The sequence below is a fragment of the Hippopotamus amphibius genome, chromosome 4, assembly GCF_030028045.1.
Source record: "Hippopotamus amphibius kiboko isolate mHipAmp2 chromosome 4, mHipAmp2.hap2, whole genome shotgun sequence".
NCBI lineage: Eukaryota > Metazoa > Chordata > Mammalia > Artiodactyla > Hippopotamidae > Hippopotamus > Hippopotamus amphibius.
Window position 1 is genome coordinate 127,577,297 of NC_080189.1, and position 16,830 is coordinate 127,594,126.

General features: G+C 42.6%; 1 protein-coding gene across 1 annotated transcript in view; it reads left to right on the forward strand.

The window, feature by feature from the left end:
* The window catches only part of MCM10 (minichromosome maintenance 10 replication initiation factor), a 137,930-nt gene that overhangs the window by 75,406 nt on the left and 45,694 nt on the right, over window positions 1-16,830 (forward strand). The gene's annotated exons all lie outside the window — the stretch shown is intronic.

Consider the following 16,830-nt stretch of genomic DNA (forward strand, 5'->3'; position numbering starts at 1 on the left):
CACAGGCTCCTCACTGTGGTGGCCTCTCTTATTGTGGAGCATGGGCTCTAGGCTCATAGGCTTCAGTAGTTGCAGCACATGGGCTCAATAGTTGTGGCTCATGGGCTCTAGAGTGTAGGCTCAATACCTGCGGAGCATGGGCTCTAGGCACATGGGCTCAGTAGTTGTGGCTTGCAGGCTCTAGAGCACAGACTCAATTGTTGTGGCACATGGGCTTAGTTGCTCCTCGGCATGTGTTATCTTCCTGGGGCAGGGATTGAACCCTTGTCCCCTGTGTTGGCAGGCAGATTCTTAACCACTGCGCCACCTAGGAAGTCCCTGCCCTTTGAATTCTTATTTCCAGTCCACAGGGATGAAATAGCAAATGCTAAGGCCCTAGGGCCTTTTCATTTGCCTCTTCACAAAATATTTTCCTAATGCAGTATATCTTTAAGCTTGTAAGTCTTCATTTATCACTCTGTCATACTTTTCTGCTAGTATATTTTTCTTTCTGAAACCATAGTCCCAGTGTTAATTTTTTTCTGAATTGAGTTGATATTACAATTATTGTTAATGCATAACTGATCAAATAACATAATTGTTATCTATTATATGATAAATGGTTATTTATAGATGTTAATTGTTAAACATTTCCTTGTGAATTGAGAATAGTTGTTCTTTGCAAATTAGATTTCATATATATATATGGATGTGAATGACATCGCTAGATTGAGACAAGATTCAGCAGTGTTCTTCCTTTTTCATTTTCATGGGTAGAAGAACTGATGAAGCTTTTCCCCATAAATAAATAGATTAGGCAAAGAGTTTTATTATTATAGCAGTGTCACTCTGAAATTCCTCAAAAATTTTCTGAGGTATATGCCAGAAATCACATAGATGATCTGTCATCGAATATCATTTGTAAGGACCTATCAGCTGACAGATCTATTACATCTTCTTTCAATTTTGATGAAAGCAAAGAGTTGGAAACCACTAGAGCTGGAAAAGGATTTGTTACCTGTCATTAAAGTCGTTTGCTTTCCCAGCTTTGGGAAAACAGAATAAGAAGGATTTTATCAAGAATTCTAAAATTATTTATTATTAAACATTTGTTAATAAAATATTTTAACAAAAATTTCATCAGAAGCATGCTGTACATGTATGTATACATTCATATATATAAATACACACATGTATATAATTTTTTGCCTTACATATATATTTTTATCAAGTACTGGAGCTGCATATTCTGCTCATGACTTTAGGGGGAAGCCTGACACCTCACCAAATTGCTAAGTGCCTTGTATCCCCTCATCATAAAGTCAGACCAGCCAACAGACTTTCTGCCATCAAAGGTCTGACTTTATTTTTCAGATTAAATAAATCTGCTAATACACTTCCTGGAACAACCATCTCACTTCTGAGTTCGGCTTCCAGGCGAGACACAGAGCCTCACCATGAATTTGTCTCTGTGATGAGATCATACCTGTTCCTACACTTTTTCTCTCTGACAGCCTCTTTGCTTTATTCTCACCAGACTTTACTCAGAAACAAATACCCCTGGAGTTTTTTTTTTACCCCCTGGAACAATGAACCTCAGTAAGATGCAGGAAGCTTGTGGGAGCAGGTGCTGGTCTTTTGTTAAAAAGTGTACAGGGGAGTGGGGAACCCACACCTCCATCTCGTGATGTTCTCGGGTGGAGCAGTTTTAGGAAAGAGGACGTGTGCTAGGACTTGATCCCCTTCAAACTCTCTGTGGTGCATACACCTAGGAAGACCTCAGGCACCCCTATTTGAAATTCTCTTATCTCAAGAATAAGGTGAGAGAGAAGAGAAGAGGTCTGAGACACACCTAAGGCAGGCACAGATTTAGAGATCAGCGATGTGAAGAAAAACGAGCAAAGGAAATTGGTGAGGAGTTGCTGGTCAGTTAGAAGGTTCAAGAGAAGATGGGTTGATGGCAGAAGGAACTACATACATCTGGTCAACCACATACATCTGACAGAAGGAACCATGTACATCTGGTTCTCAGTGGGATCTCTAAGGGTTTGGAAAGCCCTTCTTTTGGAGAGTCCCAAAGTGCTTTGCTGAGAACTCTCAGGTGAATTTGGCAGAGGGAAGTGATAGTCCCCCTGAGGGACCAGTGGTCACCTGGGCTCCTCCTTTTTCCTCATCCATCACTTTTATGTCTCACGTACTGTCTGCTCTTTTCCCTTTTCCTCTGAGTGCATTTGCTGTAATAGAGGCTATCATTTCAAACCCTCTGACACTGGTTTTCCTGCCTCTAGTCTCATTTTTCTCTCTCTTATCTATCCTGCAAACCAGTCTCAGATTCATCTTTCTACAGTGCAGATCTGATCATATCACACCACTACCTAAAATCTTCCTGGGATGCACAGCACAGTGATGGCAGCTGCCACCCCATTTTTTGTCAACAGAGCCAAGATTTTTGTCCAGTTCTCTGTCAGCTGTTGGCTTCCAGGATCTCTGGAGCCATCTCCAATCCCTGGATCTTGATTACTCAAGCCAATCAAGTAATCCTCTTGCTAATCCTTGACTTAATAAAGGGCATAAGAACTTGAGGGGTGAGAGCAAGCCTGCTGGAATAGGGTAGATTCTGGGAAAGGATTCTTAGTTTTTAAAAAGAAACACAAAGATGGGCTCCTGCATCCTGAAAAGGAGACACATAAAAGATACAAATCTTTTCTGCCTCTGGATGTTGCTGTGTGAGGATGAAATGCCTGAGGCTGCTGCAGCCATGTTGTGACCATGAGAAGAGTGAGCAACATGATGAAGATGGAACAGGAAAGAGGTGAAAAAACCTGAGCCTTTGATGACACTGAGTATATTGTGCCTTTCTCTGGGCTTCCAATTGTATGTTAATCCATTGTGTTTATTGGTTAAACCTCCAGAGTTGACTTTTTCTGTCACTTGCTACCAAAAGCATCCTGAGTGACTCACCACTGAATAGTGAATAAATTTCTAATTACTTTGCATGGCGTAAGAGGATTTTCATTATCTGTCCCTGTTTACCTCTTTGAACCCCTCTCCCTCTGTCTGGCATGTCACACCCTGCCATGCCATGCAGATTCTCCCTTTCTTCACATTGTCTCTCTGGGAAGCAACCTTCTCCTCCTTGTCCACCTGGCAAAGTCTTTCTAATTCTTCAAGATTATTCTCAAGCTCCCCTTCTTTTCAACACCTCCCTTTCCAGGTAGGAGAGACCTTCTCTTCCTCCTGTTCCATCCTCTCCTTCTCTCCCCTTTGCCTGATTTTCCCCATGCCCCACCTCAATTTTAGGACCAGTCTCACCCCATGCATTTAGATTTTTACATGGTTTCCCTTTCTCCCTGGCCACCCTTCAATCAACTCTGAGCTCCTTGAGAGCAAACACCACTTCTTATTCAGTTCTGTTGCTCCTAGGACTCACGATGGTGCCTGGCATATCATGGTCACTTAATAAATACCTGTTGAAGCAGATTTATGTGGGTAACTTGGATGAAAGCTGAGAAAAGCAGGCACGGTGTCCAGGCAAATCTGAGAGGATGGGGACTGGAATGCTGGTGTGCAGTGTGAGTGTGTGTGTACACGCACACATGTTGGCTGGTGTCTGAGTTTCTCAGTTGAGGGAACACATGAAAAGGTGTCTGTGTGAATGGTACAAGTGTTAACAAGTGGGTGAATGTAGGCTTGTGTGAGTGAAGTCTTCTGTGTAAGGAGGTATGAAAGGCAGTTTGTCTGTGTGACTGGGGAGTCTGTGAGACTCTTTGGAGTGAAATTCTGAGGGTTGAGTCAAAAGTGTAGAAGGAACATATATAAATTTTTCAAATCACTCAAAGTGTTGGTCAGCCTCAGATCTTTCCTCAAGCTGTCTTTGCAATCTATTAAGTCCTTGTTTCCAACTCTCTAATTATTTCATTCCCACTCACCCTGCCCAAGTTTTCCACATCCCTTTCAAGGAACCTGAATTTAATGAGGCAAAATGCCCTAATAACAAGCAGATCATCACCTATTATATGTGTAACCCTGGTGTTTAAAAAAACAGTTATGAGGATATGAGGAGTGAATGGGAACAATCTGAGGGTCTCTAGCCACTGGATGGTGGAAGATATGTGCATGTTTTTGCTTTCCTTGGTTTTATTTCAGAGGAAGATGCTTGGTCCCATCAGAGCAGTGAGGGACCAACACAAGATTAAGGGCCCAAGGGTCACCCTCTCTGAAGCTGGTCTGAGGCACTCCTCTTCTGACCTGGGGCTGATTTTCTTTGTTTTTATTGGTAACATGGACCTCATTTTTTAAATTTTATTTTCATTTTTATTTTTTATATTTTATTTATTTATTTTTGGCTGTGCTGGGCCTTTGTTGCGGCACGTGGGCTTCTCTGCTTGTGGCATGTGGGCTCTCTAGTTGTGGTGTGAAGGCTCTAGAGCACGAGGGCTCAGTAGTTGTGGTGTACAAGTTTAATTGCAGTATGTGGGATCTTAGTTTCCTGACCAGGGATCAAACCCGGGCCCCCTGCATTGGAAGTGTGGAGTCCTAACTGCTAGATCACCAGAGAAGTCCCTGGACCTCATTTTTAAGAACTCCTTTACCAAGTGAAGTCTGACTAGCTTCTCAACAAACAATAAGAGCAGAAAAGAAGTATGCCCAACACTTATTTATTCTTCAAGACCACCCCATGAAGCCCCATGTTACAAATAAAGAAACTGAGGTCTGGGGAATTCCCTGGTGGTCCAGTGGTTAGGATTCGGCGCTTCCACTACAGGGGCCCGGGTTCGATCCCTGGCCAGGGAACTAAAATCCCACAAGCCGTGTGGTACAGCCAAAAGAACCCACTAAAAACAAACAAACAAAAAAAGAAACTGGGGTCTGGAGATGTTAAGTGACTTGCACAGTGGGTAAATAATAGAGCTGGGATTTCACCTCTGGCCTGTCAGAGGGAAACCCTTAAGGGGAGTCCCTGAGGAGAGCTGGGGACCGTTTTGCTTTTGGTTTTGTTTCTTTGGCTCTGACATTGGTCTGGGAAATGCCCACGGACCAGGAAATATAGGTTCAAGACCAGGAGGAGATTCTCCAAGGCACCTGGAGGAGAAAGCTGTTTCCTCAGAGGTGAGCCAGTGGCCGGACCCCAGGGCCAAGTCACAAAACCCCCAGAAACAGTGCTGAACTGTGTGCAGGAAGGACTGGCCTAACTCTCTGCCTGGGACTGACTTGAGCAGCCATGGAGTTAAGGCAGGGGTGTGTTATGTACAGGCAGGTGGGGCTCTACCGGGGGCCCCTTTCTAAAGCTTTCCAAGTGGTGAGAAGCCTATAAATACATAAATGATGTTATATATGATCTTTTAATGCTTTATTCTAATGACAAAGTGGCAAGGACTCAAGAGCCTGACTGCTAGTGTTCAGATTCTGGCTTCTCCACTTTCTAGCTGTATGACCTTAGGCAAATTACTTACCCTCTCTGTGCCTGCGTTGTCTCTTTTGTAAAGTGGGGATAATGATTGTATTTACACTACAGAGTCGTTATGAGAATTGAAAGCATCAATAAAGTTGAGTACTTACAATGGTACTTGGCATGTAGTAAGGCAAAATGCAAGTGTTTGCTGCTACTGCTGTAATTGGTTAAAGGAGAAACTGATGTTATTCAAAAATAACCCCTCTGATGGCAGGGGTTCCCCAGGGCCTCTCTGTAGATGCCCCTGTGATCAAGCTGCAGGCTGTTCTGTTGTGGTTAGTTCAGTGTCACACCGGCCACTTAGCCTCTGCTCTCTCTCCTTCCAGGCCTCCCCTCCCCTCCATCACCCTTGTCTCCTGGGGTTGCACTCCCCTACAGAGTCAGTGCAGAAGCTTTTGCCTCCAGCTCTGAGACTTAAGGAATCAGGGTTCAGGCAGACATTTCCTGTCACACATCCTGTAAGTTCTACCAAGGAAAATAACCTGCAGCCCATGATTTTCTTTGTGACTATGAGTAGAGGCCCTCTGCAGGTATTCTGAGTGTGGTGGGAGAGAGAGCGTCTGGTCTGGGAATCAGAACTCCTGGATTTTCCAGTCTCCTCTCCGGCACAAACCAACTAAATTGCTCTTCAGAGAGTGGGTTACCAAAAAATGGTGCAACACATGTTTATCCTCTTATCTCACATTTGTGAGGATTAATAAGCATTGTAACTAACACTTGTTGAATGCCTGCTACACTCTATGATCTCTTTTGAGAGTCCACCAATGAGCTGGATAGTTTTACTTACAAAGACAAGGCCTTATTGCTTCCATTTTTCACATGAGCACTCTGAGACCCAGAGATATTAGGTAACTTACACAAGGTCACACAGCTATTTAGTACCAGAGCCAGGAATTAATTGTGGGCTTGTCTGACCTCCAAGCTCATCTTTCCACTGTACTGTCCTGCTTGTCCAGTGAGGAAATGCATATGAAAATATGTTAAACTCCACAAAACATAGGGACTTCTGGGCTGGCGCAGTGGTTAATCTGCCTGCCAATGCAGGGGACATGGGTTCAATCCCTGGTCCAGTTAGATCCCACATGCCGCAGAGAACTAAGCCCATGCACCACAACTATTGAGCCTGCACTCTAGAGCCCATAAGCCACAACTGTTGAGCCCATGTGGCGCAACTACTGAAGCCCACATGCCTAGAGCCCATGCTCCACAACAAGAGAAGCCACCACAATGAGGAGCCTGCACACCACAATGAGGAGTAGCCCCCGCTCACTGCAACCAGAGAAAGCCTATGTGCAACACTGAAGACCCAATGCAGCCAATAAATTAATTAATTAAAAAAACAAAAACAAAAACATAGTAAAATGTACTCTGGGAGTTGAAGACACTACTGACCATATTTATTCTAATAAGGTCTATGTTCTTTGAGGCCTTTTGTTCTGGAAATGAGACACAAAATCAGTGACTTAGACAGAAGTTAGGTCTTTTATGTATATCCTTTTTGGCCCTAACTCCTTCTTTCTGCTAGAGATACCTCCACACATTGCCACAATTTTTAAAAATTGTCTCAGACCAGTAACAAATAGTGACCATCTAAGCTATAAGAAGGGCCCGTGTTCTCTCTCTCTCCACCTCTGCGGCAGCCAGCAGGTGGCATGTGGCTCACATTCTGTCCCCAGAACTTGTCCCCAGGTCTTGGCTCCAGAGCAGGGGCCCCAGGGTCAGAAGTGGGGGTGGGAAGGGCTACAGCCATCACCAGGGCCACTGGCGCAGCCTGTCCCTTCACAGGTGCTCTTGTGCACTGCACACCTGGCCTCCTGGCCGTCTGCGTGCTGCTGAGCCCTGGAGAGCCTGCCAACATGGCGCACGTCTCTTGCCTGTGGTCATGATCAGTGTGTTATTTGTAACCAAGATTTTTGAAGGATACTGATGTAGGAGGGTCAGTCAAAAATTATCCACACTCTGGCTGTAGAATTTATTTTTAATTAACTTTTAGAAAAGACAGATACATTGTTTTTTGACACAATCTCCTTGCTTTTCAATGCACTTTGTCCACCCGTCAACAAGCTTTTGTATTCCCTCATTAAAAAATGTTTTAGGCTGAGCTGCAAGCCATGAATGCACTGCTGTCTTCACTTCATCAGAAGTGAATCCGGCTCCTTCTTGATGGCTAACACTTGTGCGGCCTTCCTTGAACTCCTCTATCCATTCATACACACTTCTTCATGACAAAACACTTTCTCCATACTGCACACAAAGTCTTCGATAAATAACAGCACCAGGTACACCCTCAGGCCACACAAAAGCAATCACTGCACGCTCCTCTTCTTTCATGCAAATCATAAGTGGGGCAACCATTTTTGCTCACACCTCAGTTACAAACGAACTGATGTAACACATTCACACCTGCACAGCAGTGACTGGGGAGGCAGTAGCCTTGAACGGAAAGCGCTGATGAGACAGTGTGGCCAACAGAAGTTTCAATATAACTGGTGTGCGGATAATTTTTGACTCACGCTCGTATTTAAGTGGATTCTGTGACTACATCAGCATCTCCACTGCACCTCAAAGCAACTCCTTTCTGGGCTACAGACTACATCACAGGTCTCGAGGGTGTCCCAAACTTAACCCAGATTAACAACGCACCACATCAGGCAAAAAATGAGGATGTTAACTAAACTTTTACGGTAATCATTTCACAATATATAGTAAATCATCATTACATTATACACCTAAGACTACTACAATGTTATATGTTCAATTATATCTCAATTTTTTAAAATAAGAGTACATTTTTTAAAAAAATTAAAAAAAGGAGCAGTCTTCCATTACACGTGGAAGCAAGCCGCACTCTGCCCTGGGCAGGGCCAGGCTTACGGCACCTTCTTTGTTGTAAAGAAGCAGCGAGGTGCAGGCACCCCAAGCACAGCTCCCACTGGGCCAGATGCTTCTTACCAAGGTGCAAAGAACTTGTTTGCTGTACTGACTCCATGTATTCATCCAGAGCCGATGGGCAAACAGGAGCTCAGGTCAAATCTGGCAGACCACCTGTTTTTGTAAATAGAGTTTTATGGGATCACGTCCAGTGCCTGTTTGCGTACGTGTGGTGTGGTCTCCGGCTGCCTCTCTGAGTTGTTGCAACAGAGACTTTATAGCTGGTGAAGCCAAAAATGTTTGCTCTCTGGCCCTTGACAGAAAAAGATCACTGACTCCTGACTGAGGGCAGAAATCCCCAGAAGGGCAGAGAGGGTTTTGCTTGCACCCCTTAGTGAGCTGGCTCTGAGTCAATTTTAATTTCTTCCTGTTCATTTTTTTTTTTTACTATAAAATTTCATTTTAGGTTCTGAATGGGGAGTGCATTCACCTGGTTCAAATCAAAATCAAATAAATGAGAAAAGTCCTGGTCCTTCCTCTCACCACCCAAAAATTGTTCCAAGAAATGACAATTCTCAAGAGAAGTTTGGTTACTCATCAGAAGTTCCACAATAGGTTTGAGTGTATTGAGTTTGGTATCTATTATTTAGTTGGATATTCTTTAAAAAATTTTAATTGTAGTAAAATGCACATCAAATTTCCAACCTTAACCATTTCTAAGTGTACATTTGAGTGTTAAGTACATTGCTGTTAAGTACATTCATATTGTTGTGCCACCATCACTGCCATCCATCTCCAGAACTCTCACCTTGCAGAACGAAATCCCAACTCCCCATTTCCTCCCCCCCCCCAACAACCCATGGTACCACTATTCTATCTTTTGTTTCTATGAATTGGACTAGTCTAGATTCCTCATATTAAGTGAAATCATACAGTGTTTGTCTTTTTGTGACTGGCTTATTTCACTTAGCATACTGTCCTCGAGGTTCGTGTATGTTGCAGCCAGTGTCAGAACTTCTTTCCTTTTGAAGGCTTTCTTTTTTGAGGTGACAGAGATGTTCTAAAATCGACTGTGGTGATGGTTGCACATATCTGTGAATCTACTCAAAGCCATTGAATTGTACCTTTTAAGTAGGTGAGTTCTGTGATATGCAAGATATCTTGATAAAGCTGATAATTAAAAAAATTAACAGTGCAGAATATGGATGCATGTTAATTAAGTTTAATCTGCACCCTCGGAGTGATCAGTTAGCATTTAAAGCAGCCCCACCAGAAACTCACGTTCAAGTGCTTTAAATATTATCTAAATCTGCACCAGAGGGTTTGTAATTACCATCAGGGAAGATAGAAACAGTGTTCCATCCTTAATACCAGTGTTGCTGAAGAGTCTCGGGAGCGGAGCGGCAGGGCGAGGGCGCTGCAGGGTGAGCAGGGGCTAGTAGGGGCTAGTAAGGGTGTGTGGGCACAGCTCTCCTAGCACATACAACACAGAGGAAAACAGCCACCGGGACCCCTGTGGCATGGCATTCTAGGTTCAGGGACCTTCATTCACAAGGACCTGCAGCCAGAGCCAATGAAAAGACTCCCCTGCTCTCAGATCACTGTTTCCCGCCCCAGATGGCAAAGGAGAGAGAGGGGAAATTCTCTGAGATGAACAGACCACGTTAGCTCACTGACTCTGCCGTCCATTTGCCAGCAACTGTTTGAATCAGTAGCAGAATTTATTCTGAGACTTGTTTGTATTGTCCACCTGACAATTGTTGGAAGCAGGTGACGTTAAGATGTTGAATAACCAGTGAAGCTTGGCGTGTCCACGGTCCTGGGGCAGGTCCCCTTTGGCTGCTGGATTTGGGGAAAGGTAGGGAGGGGTCCCAGAAAAGAGGTGGGAGCAGCTGGGATGGAGAGGTGGCACTTGGCGTGGGGGGTGGTGATGGAAACACTTCAGAACAGTGGCTATCTACCCACTGTCATGACAGTTTTCCAGTATTTCAGCAGCAGATACAACTGCTCTGATGCATACGGGCTCAGTGCCAGTTCTGGTGAAAGGGCACTTTTGGCTTATGTCACCTTGCATCACTGTTACACACTTCCCGTGACCCTCTTCACTTTTGCTTTTCTGTCCCCATCTGTTATCTGTCCTTTTTTCCCAAAGGCTGTTTCATTTCTCCTATCAAAAATGAGGAAACGTCTCCACTAAGATGTTAGGATTTAATGCCAGACTTCCAGAGGTACTTGAGTTTTAAAAGAGAACATCTAAAAAGAGGCTCGTTCCTCAAACTCATGGCTAGGGTGGAATTTGCAATGTGGGTGGAAGATGATTTGAAGTGGGAACCTTCTCGACCCTCTTCTAAACACATGACAAAGGGGGTAAGCCTATGTGGGACCTGCCTTGTTCAGGATAATGGTATTAGAACTAAAACCCAGGAGTGGCTTATGTTTATTCAGAATAATTTAGTCCCTGTGAACTTCCAGAATCAATTGTATCCTTCTGAAGAAGATAGAATTGATAGTTGAGAGACAGTGTCTTAGCCAAAGACTAAAGTATTTTGAGATGGAGAAGTTTCCAGGTTGGAACAGTAAAGGAATTTACAGAATGATAGAGATGTACACCACCTCCACCTATTCTCTTTCAGTAAGGTAATCAACTTTCAGCTGTCCTTGTAAGTCTGAGTTAAGAATTTTACTTTGGTCAGAAATATCTAACCCAGCACCACCTCACACCCATTAAGATGGCTACTATAAAAATACCAAAAATAATAAGAGTTGGCGAGGATGTGGAGAAATTGGAACCGTTGTGCTCTTTTGGTGGGAATGGAAAATGGTGCAGCTGCTGTGGAAAACAATATGGTGGGTACTCAAAAAATTAAAAATAGAACTACCATATGATCCAGCAATTCCCCTTCTGGGTATGTACCCAAAAGAATTGAAAACAGTGTCTCAAAGGGTTATTTGTATACCACGTTCATAACAGCTTTATTCACACAAGTTGGAAGCAACTCAGGTGTCCCCAAACGGAAGAATGGATAAGCAAAATGTGGTCTATCTACTCAGTAGATTGTTATTCAAGCTTAAAAGGGAAGGAAGTTCTGACACTTGCTACAACATACATGAACCTCGGGGACAGTATGCTAAGTGGAATAAGCCAGTCACAAAAAGACAAATACTGTATGATTCCACTTCATATGAGGAACCTGGAATAGTCCAATTCATAGAGACTAAAGGTAGACTAGTGGTACCATGGGTTGGGGGAAGGAGTGAATGAAGAGTAGGGGTTTAGTTTTGCAAGATGAAGAGAGTTCTGGAGATGGATGGCAGTGATGGTGGCGCAACAATGTGAATGTATGTAGCACTCAAATGTGCACTTAAAAATGGTTAAGGTTGGAAATTTGATGTGCATTTTACTACAATTAAAATTTTTTAAAGAATATCCAGCTAAAAAATAGATATCAAACTCAACACAATCAAACCTATTATGGAGCTTCTGATGAGTAACCAAACTTCTCAGTCACAGTCACCTCCTTTCCCAGCCTCCCTGTCCCCCAGCATATGTGGAAGAGGTACTGGTGAAGAGTGCAGTGGAGTGAGAGGTGGCTGGAACACTCAGGGAAAAACACATCAGGAACTGCATATCAGTGCCAAGGCTGCACAGGCCAAGTGTGTGTAAGAGGGACACACTTTCTCTTTTTCTTGATTTACAGTGTTGTGTTAGTTTCAGATGTACAGCAAAGTGAATCAGTTGTACATATACATATATCCACTCTTTTTTAGATTCTTTTTCCCATGTAGGTTGTTATTGAGTAGAGTTCCCTGTGCTATACAGTAAGTCCTAGTTTGTTGTCTATTTTATATATAGTAGTGTGTATATGTCAATCCTAGTCTCCCAATTTATCCCACCCATCCGCTTTCCCCCCTGATAACCATAAGTTTGTTTTCTATATCTGTGGCTGTATTTCTGTTTTGTAAGTTCATTTATATCATTTTTTTATATTCCATATATAAGTGGTATATGACATTTGTCTTTCTCTGTCTGACTTACTTCACTTAGTGTGATAATCTCTAGGTCCATCCATGATGCTGCAAATGGCATTATTTCATTCTTTTTTATGGCTGAGTAATACTCCATTGTATATATGTACCACATGTTCTTTATCCATTCATCTGTTGATGGATATTTAGGTTGCTTCCATGTCTTGACTATTGTAAATTATGCTGAACATTGGGGTGCATGTGTCTTTTTGAAATAGAGTTTTCTCCAGATATATGCCCAGGAGTGGGATTGCTGGATCATATGGTAGTTCTATTTTTCATTTTTTGTTTTTTTGTATTTTTCTTTGTATTCTTTTATTTTTTTTATTTTTTGGGGGGTACACCAAGTTCAATCATCTGTTTTTATACACATATCCCCATATTCCCTCCCTTCCTTGACTCCCCCTGCCTCAAGTCCCCCCCACCCTCCCCACCCCAGTCCTCTAAGGCATCTTCCGTCCTTGAGTTGGACTCCCTATGTTATACAACAACTTCCCACTGACTATCTATTTTACAGTTGGTAGTATATATATGTCTATGCTACTCTCTCACTTCATCTCAGCTTCCCCTTCACCCCCCGCCCCCTCCCAAACCTCGAGTTCTCCAGTCCATTCTCTGTATCTGCGTCCTTGTTCTTGTCACTGAGTTCATCAGTACCATTTTTAGATTCCGTATATGTGAGTTAGCATACAATATTTGTCTTTCTCTTTCTCACTTACTTCACTCTGTATGACAGACTGTAGTTCTATCCACCTCATGACATATAGCTCCATCTCATCCCTTTTTATAGCTGAGTAATATTCCATTGTATAAATATGCCACATCTTCTTTATCCATTCATTTGTTGATGGGCATTTAGGTTGCTGCCATGTCCTGGCTATTGTAAATAGTGCTGCAATAAACATTATGGTACAAGTTTCTTTGGGGATTATGGTTTTCTTTGGGCATATGCCCAGTAGTGGGATTACTGGATCATATGGTAGTTCTATTTGTAGTTTTTAAAGGAACCTCCAAACTGTTTTCCATAGTGGCTGTACCAACTTACAATCCCACCAACAGTGCAGGAGAGTTCCCTTTTCTCCACACCCTCTCCAACATTTGTTGTTTCCAGATTTTGTGATGATGGCCATTCTGATCGGTGTGAGGTGATACCTCATTGTGGCTTTGACTTGCATTTCTCTGATGATGAGTGATGTTGAGCAGCTTTTCATGTGTTTGTTGGCCATCTGTATGTCTTCTTTGGAGAAATGTCTATTTAGGTCTTCTGCCCATTTGTGGATTGGGTTATTTGCTTTTTTGGTATGAAGCTGCATGAGCTGCTTGTATATTTTGGAGGTTAATCCTTTGTCCGTTGTTTCATAGGCAATTATTTTTTCCCATTCTGAGGGTTGCCTTTTAGTCTTGTTTATGGTTTCTTTCGCTGTGCAAAAGCTTTTAAGTTTCATGAGGTCCCATTTGTTTATTCTTGATTTTATTTCCCTGATTCTAGGAGGTGGGTCCAAAAGGATCTTGCTTTGATGGATGTCATAGAGTGTTCTGCCTATGTTTTCCTCTAGGAGTTTGATAGTGTCTGGCCTTACATGTAGGTCTTTAATCCACTTGGAGTTTATTTTTGTGTATGGTGTTAGGAAGTGTTCTAATTTCATTCTTTTACATGTTGCTGTCCAATTTTCCCAGCACCACTTATTGAAGAGGCTGTCTTTTTTCCATTGTATATTCGTGCCTCCTTTGTCAAAGATAAGGTGCTCATATGTGTTTGGGCTTACTTCTGAGTTCTCTATTCTATTCCATTGATCTTCCTTTCTATTTTTGTGCCAGTACCATACTGTCTTGATCACTATGGCCTTGTAGTATAGTTTGAAGTCAGGTAGCCTGATTCCACCAACTCCATTTTTCCTTCTCAAGATTGCTTTGGCTATTCGGGATCTTTTGCGTTTCCATACAAATCGTAAGATTTCTTGCTCTAGTTCTGTGAAAAATGCCATTGGTAATTTGATTGGGATTGCATTGAATCTGTAAATTGCTTTGGGTAGTACAGTCATTTTCATGATGTTGATTCTTCCAATCCAGGAACATGGTATGTCCCTCCATCTGTGTGTGTCGTCTTTGATTTCTTTCATCAATGTCTTATAGTTTTCTGCATACAGATCTTTTGCCTCCTTAGGCAGGTTTCTTCCTAGGTATTTTATTCTTTTTTTTGTAATGGTGAATGGGAGAGTTTCCTTAATTTCTCTTTCTGCTCTTCCGTTGTTAGTGTATAGGAATGCAAGAGATTTCTGTGCATTAATTTTGTATCCTGCTACTTTACTAAAGTCATCAATTAGTGCTAGCTATTTTTCATTTTTTAAGGAACTTCCATACTGTTCTCCATAATGGTTGTACCAATTTACATTCCCTCCAACAATGTATGTGGGTAGAGGGATACACTCTTTTATGTAAGAGAAACAGTTACAAGAATGAGGAACTTCCCTGGAGTTTCAGTGGTTAAGACTCTGTGCTTCCACTGCAGGGGGCACAGGTTCCATCCCTGGTCAGAAAACTAAGATCCTGTGTGCTGTACGGCATAGCTGAAAGAAAAAAAAAGAAGAGAGCGAGAGAGAGGTTTGGTACTCACATTGAACAAGCAATAAATACCAAGGGCTCGTATGTGAGGGCACTGTAAGTGGTAACAGAGGTGTCCAAAGGGATGGGCAGGACCTTAAAGGGTCTTACCATCTCTATTCAGGAAGGCAGCATATTTACAAATAGGAAAATCATACTTTCAGGAAATGTATTAAGTGCCAAGTGGTGGTATGTACTGTACATACAGGATGGGTACAAGAGTTAAGTTGAAGGAGAGATTAATTCAGGCTGTGTTGGGCTAGTAAGAAAAGATTTTGCACAGATTAGTAAGAAAAGATTTAGAGCTGGTTTGAACCATGGAGCTCTATTACTAGAATTGGCTTTGGGAAATGTTACCATGTTTTATTGATGCAGTCATAAGCTTTTCAAACTCATTTACTCTGTCACTTAAAAGGGGGGAGCTCAAAGCAGATAAAGGTCTCTGGTTTTCCTACACTTAATCCCAAATATCGTAGAAGAGGAGGATCATTTCTATTTGTTTTGTTCCGTACTGTGAGTACCTCTTATACTCCTTTTAGATGAGTCTCTGGTGAAATAAACACAAGCCCAGGATAAACCCCTTTCCACCCACTGTGAAGCCAGGCTTTTCCTCATTCTGCCAAGATCTGGTGATATTCCTATCCCAGCCCGTCAATTTCCAGTGGATGTTGGCTCCCACCTTTCCAGGGGGTCCCAAAACAAAATGAGCAGTTGGAGCTCATCCTGCTACTGTTTTCCTTCCATATTTGGTCCTGTTACACGGAGTGGATGTGATAGCGCGGGTAATCGTTAGTCAAATCCATTTCTCCTGCCTCCACTAACCAAGGTGGTTTTAATTGTTGCTACTAAAGACTCCCATGTCCTCCACCTGGCATGTAGCCTAAGCAATAAGATGTTTGCCCGAGTAGTCTCAGAACTTGGAGTCAGCTATGTCGAGCTGAGCTGGGTAGGACCAGCTAAGACTGGATGGGACCACCAACCCTCCAATTGGGCATTCGCACGTGTCCACTAGGTGAACTTTTGACATCAGGGGACAGAAAACCACCCTCAGTCCTCGTGCTAAGCGCCTCCATTTCTGCACATGCAGAGGCCTGCAGCTTAGTCGCACCCGTGCAGAATAACAATGATGACCTGACCACACCTTTTCCCAATCACCTTTCCCATGTTCCCCTCGCATCAGTCTGCCCTGCTGTCTTATCCCCTAAATACCCCAAGCCCCTTGTCTTCAGGGAGACAGGTCTGAGACTTTGTTCTGTCTCCTCTCTTTGCTGCAAACCTCAGGTCTTGGCATCTCGGCTTCAAAAACCTTTCTAGAAACTGGGACAAAGTTAACCTGGTTCAGTAACAGATGCTTGGATATTTGTTAGATGAGCTAGTGGACAAAAGGGACAGAGATAAAATGGGAAATGTTTCCCAACTGACTGGGGTTCACTCAAAAATGCACAAAGGAAATGGCAAATTCTGCTGTCTGGTTTTCCTATTGAAGTCTATTTTGAAAAATTTATTTAAAATTTAAAACTAGTTTGAAAATGTTATTGCAGAACAGTGTCCCATACATACTGTTTATGCTGGTTTTCCTTATACATATTTTATTTCCAATTATTCCATAATCCTTAGACCCTGTCAGGGATTCTCTTGTCTTCCCCAGTTTCTAGCTAGACCTGAGCTTAGACTGGGGATCCTTACAGAGAAACTGAGAAAAACGGTGAAACTAGATTTAGGAAAACATGTGCTTAGCAGAATAACAAGAAGGGACTCTTTCTTTTCTTATTCTTTTTTCCTTCACATTAAAGCTTTAACTAGAATTTAAAAAAAATAAGGACTGTCTCCTTGCTGCCCTCAGCTGGTGTAGAAATACAGTGCTCTATTAAATTCCCCCAGTCCACACCACTTGAAATCCA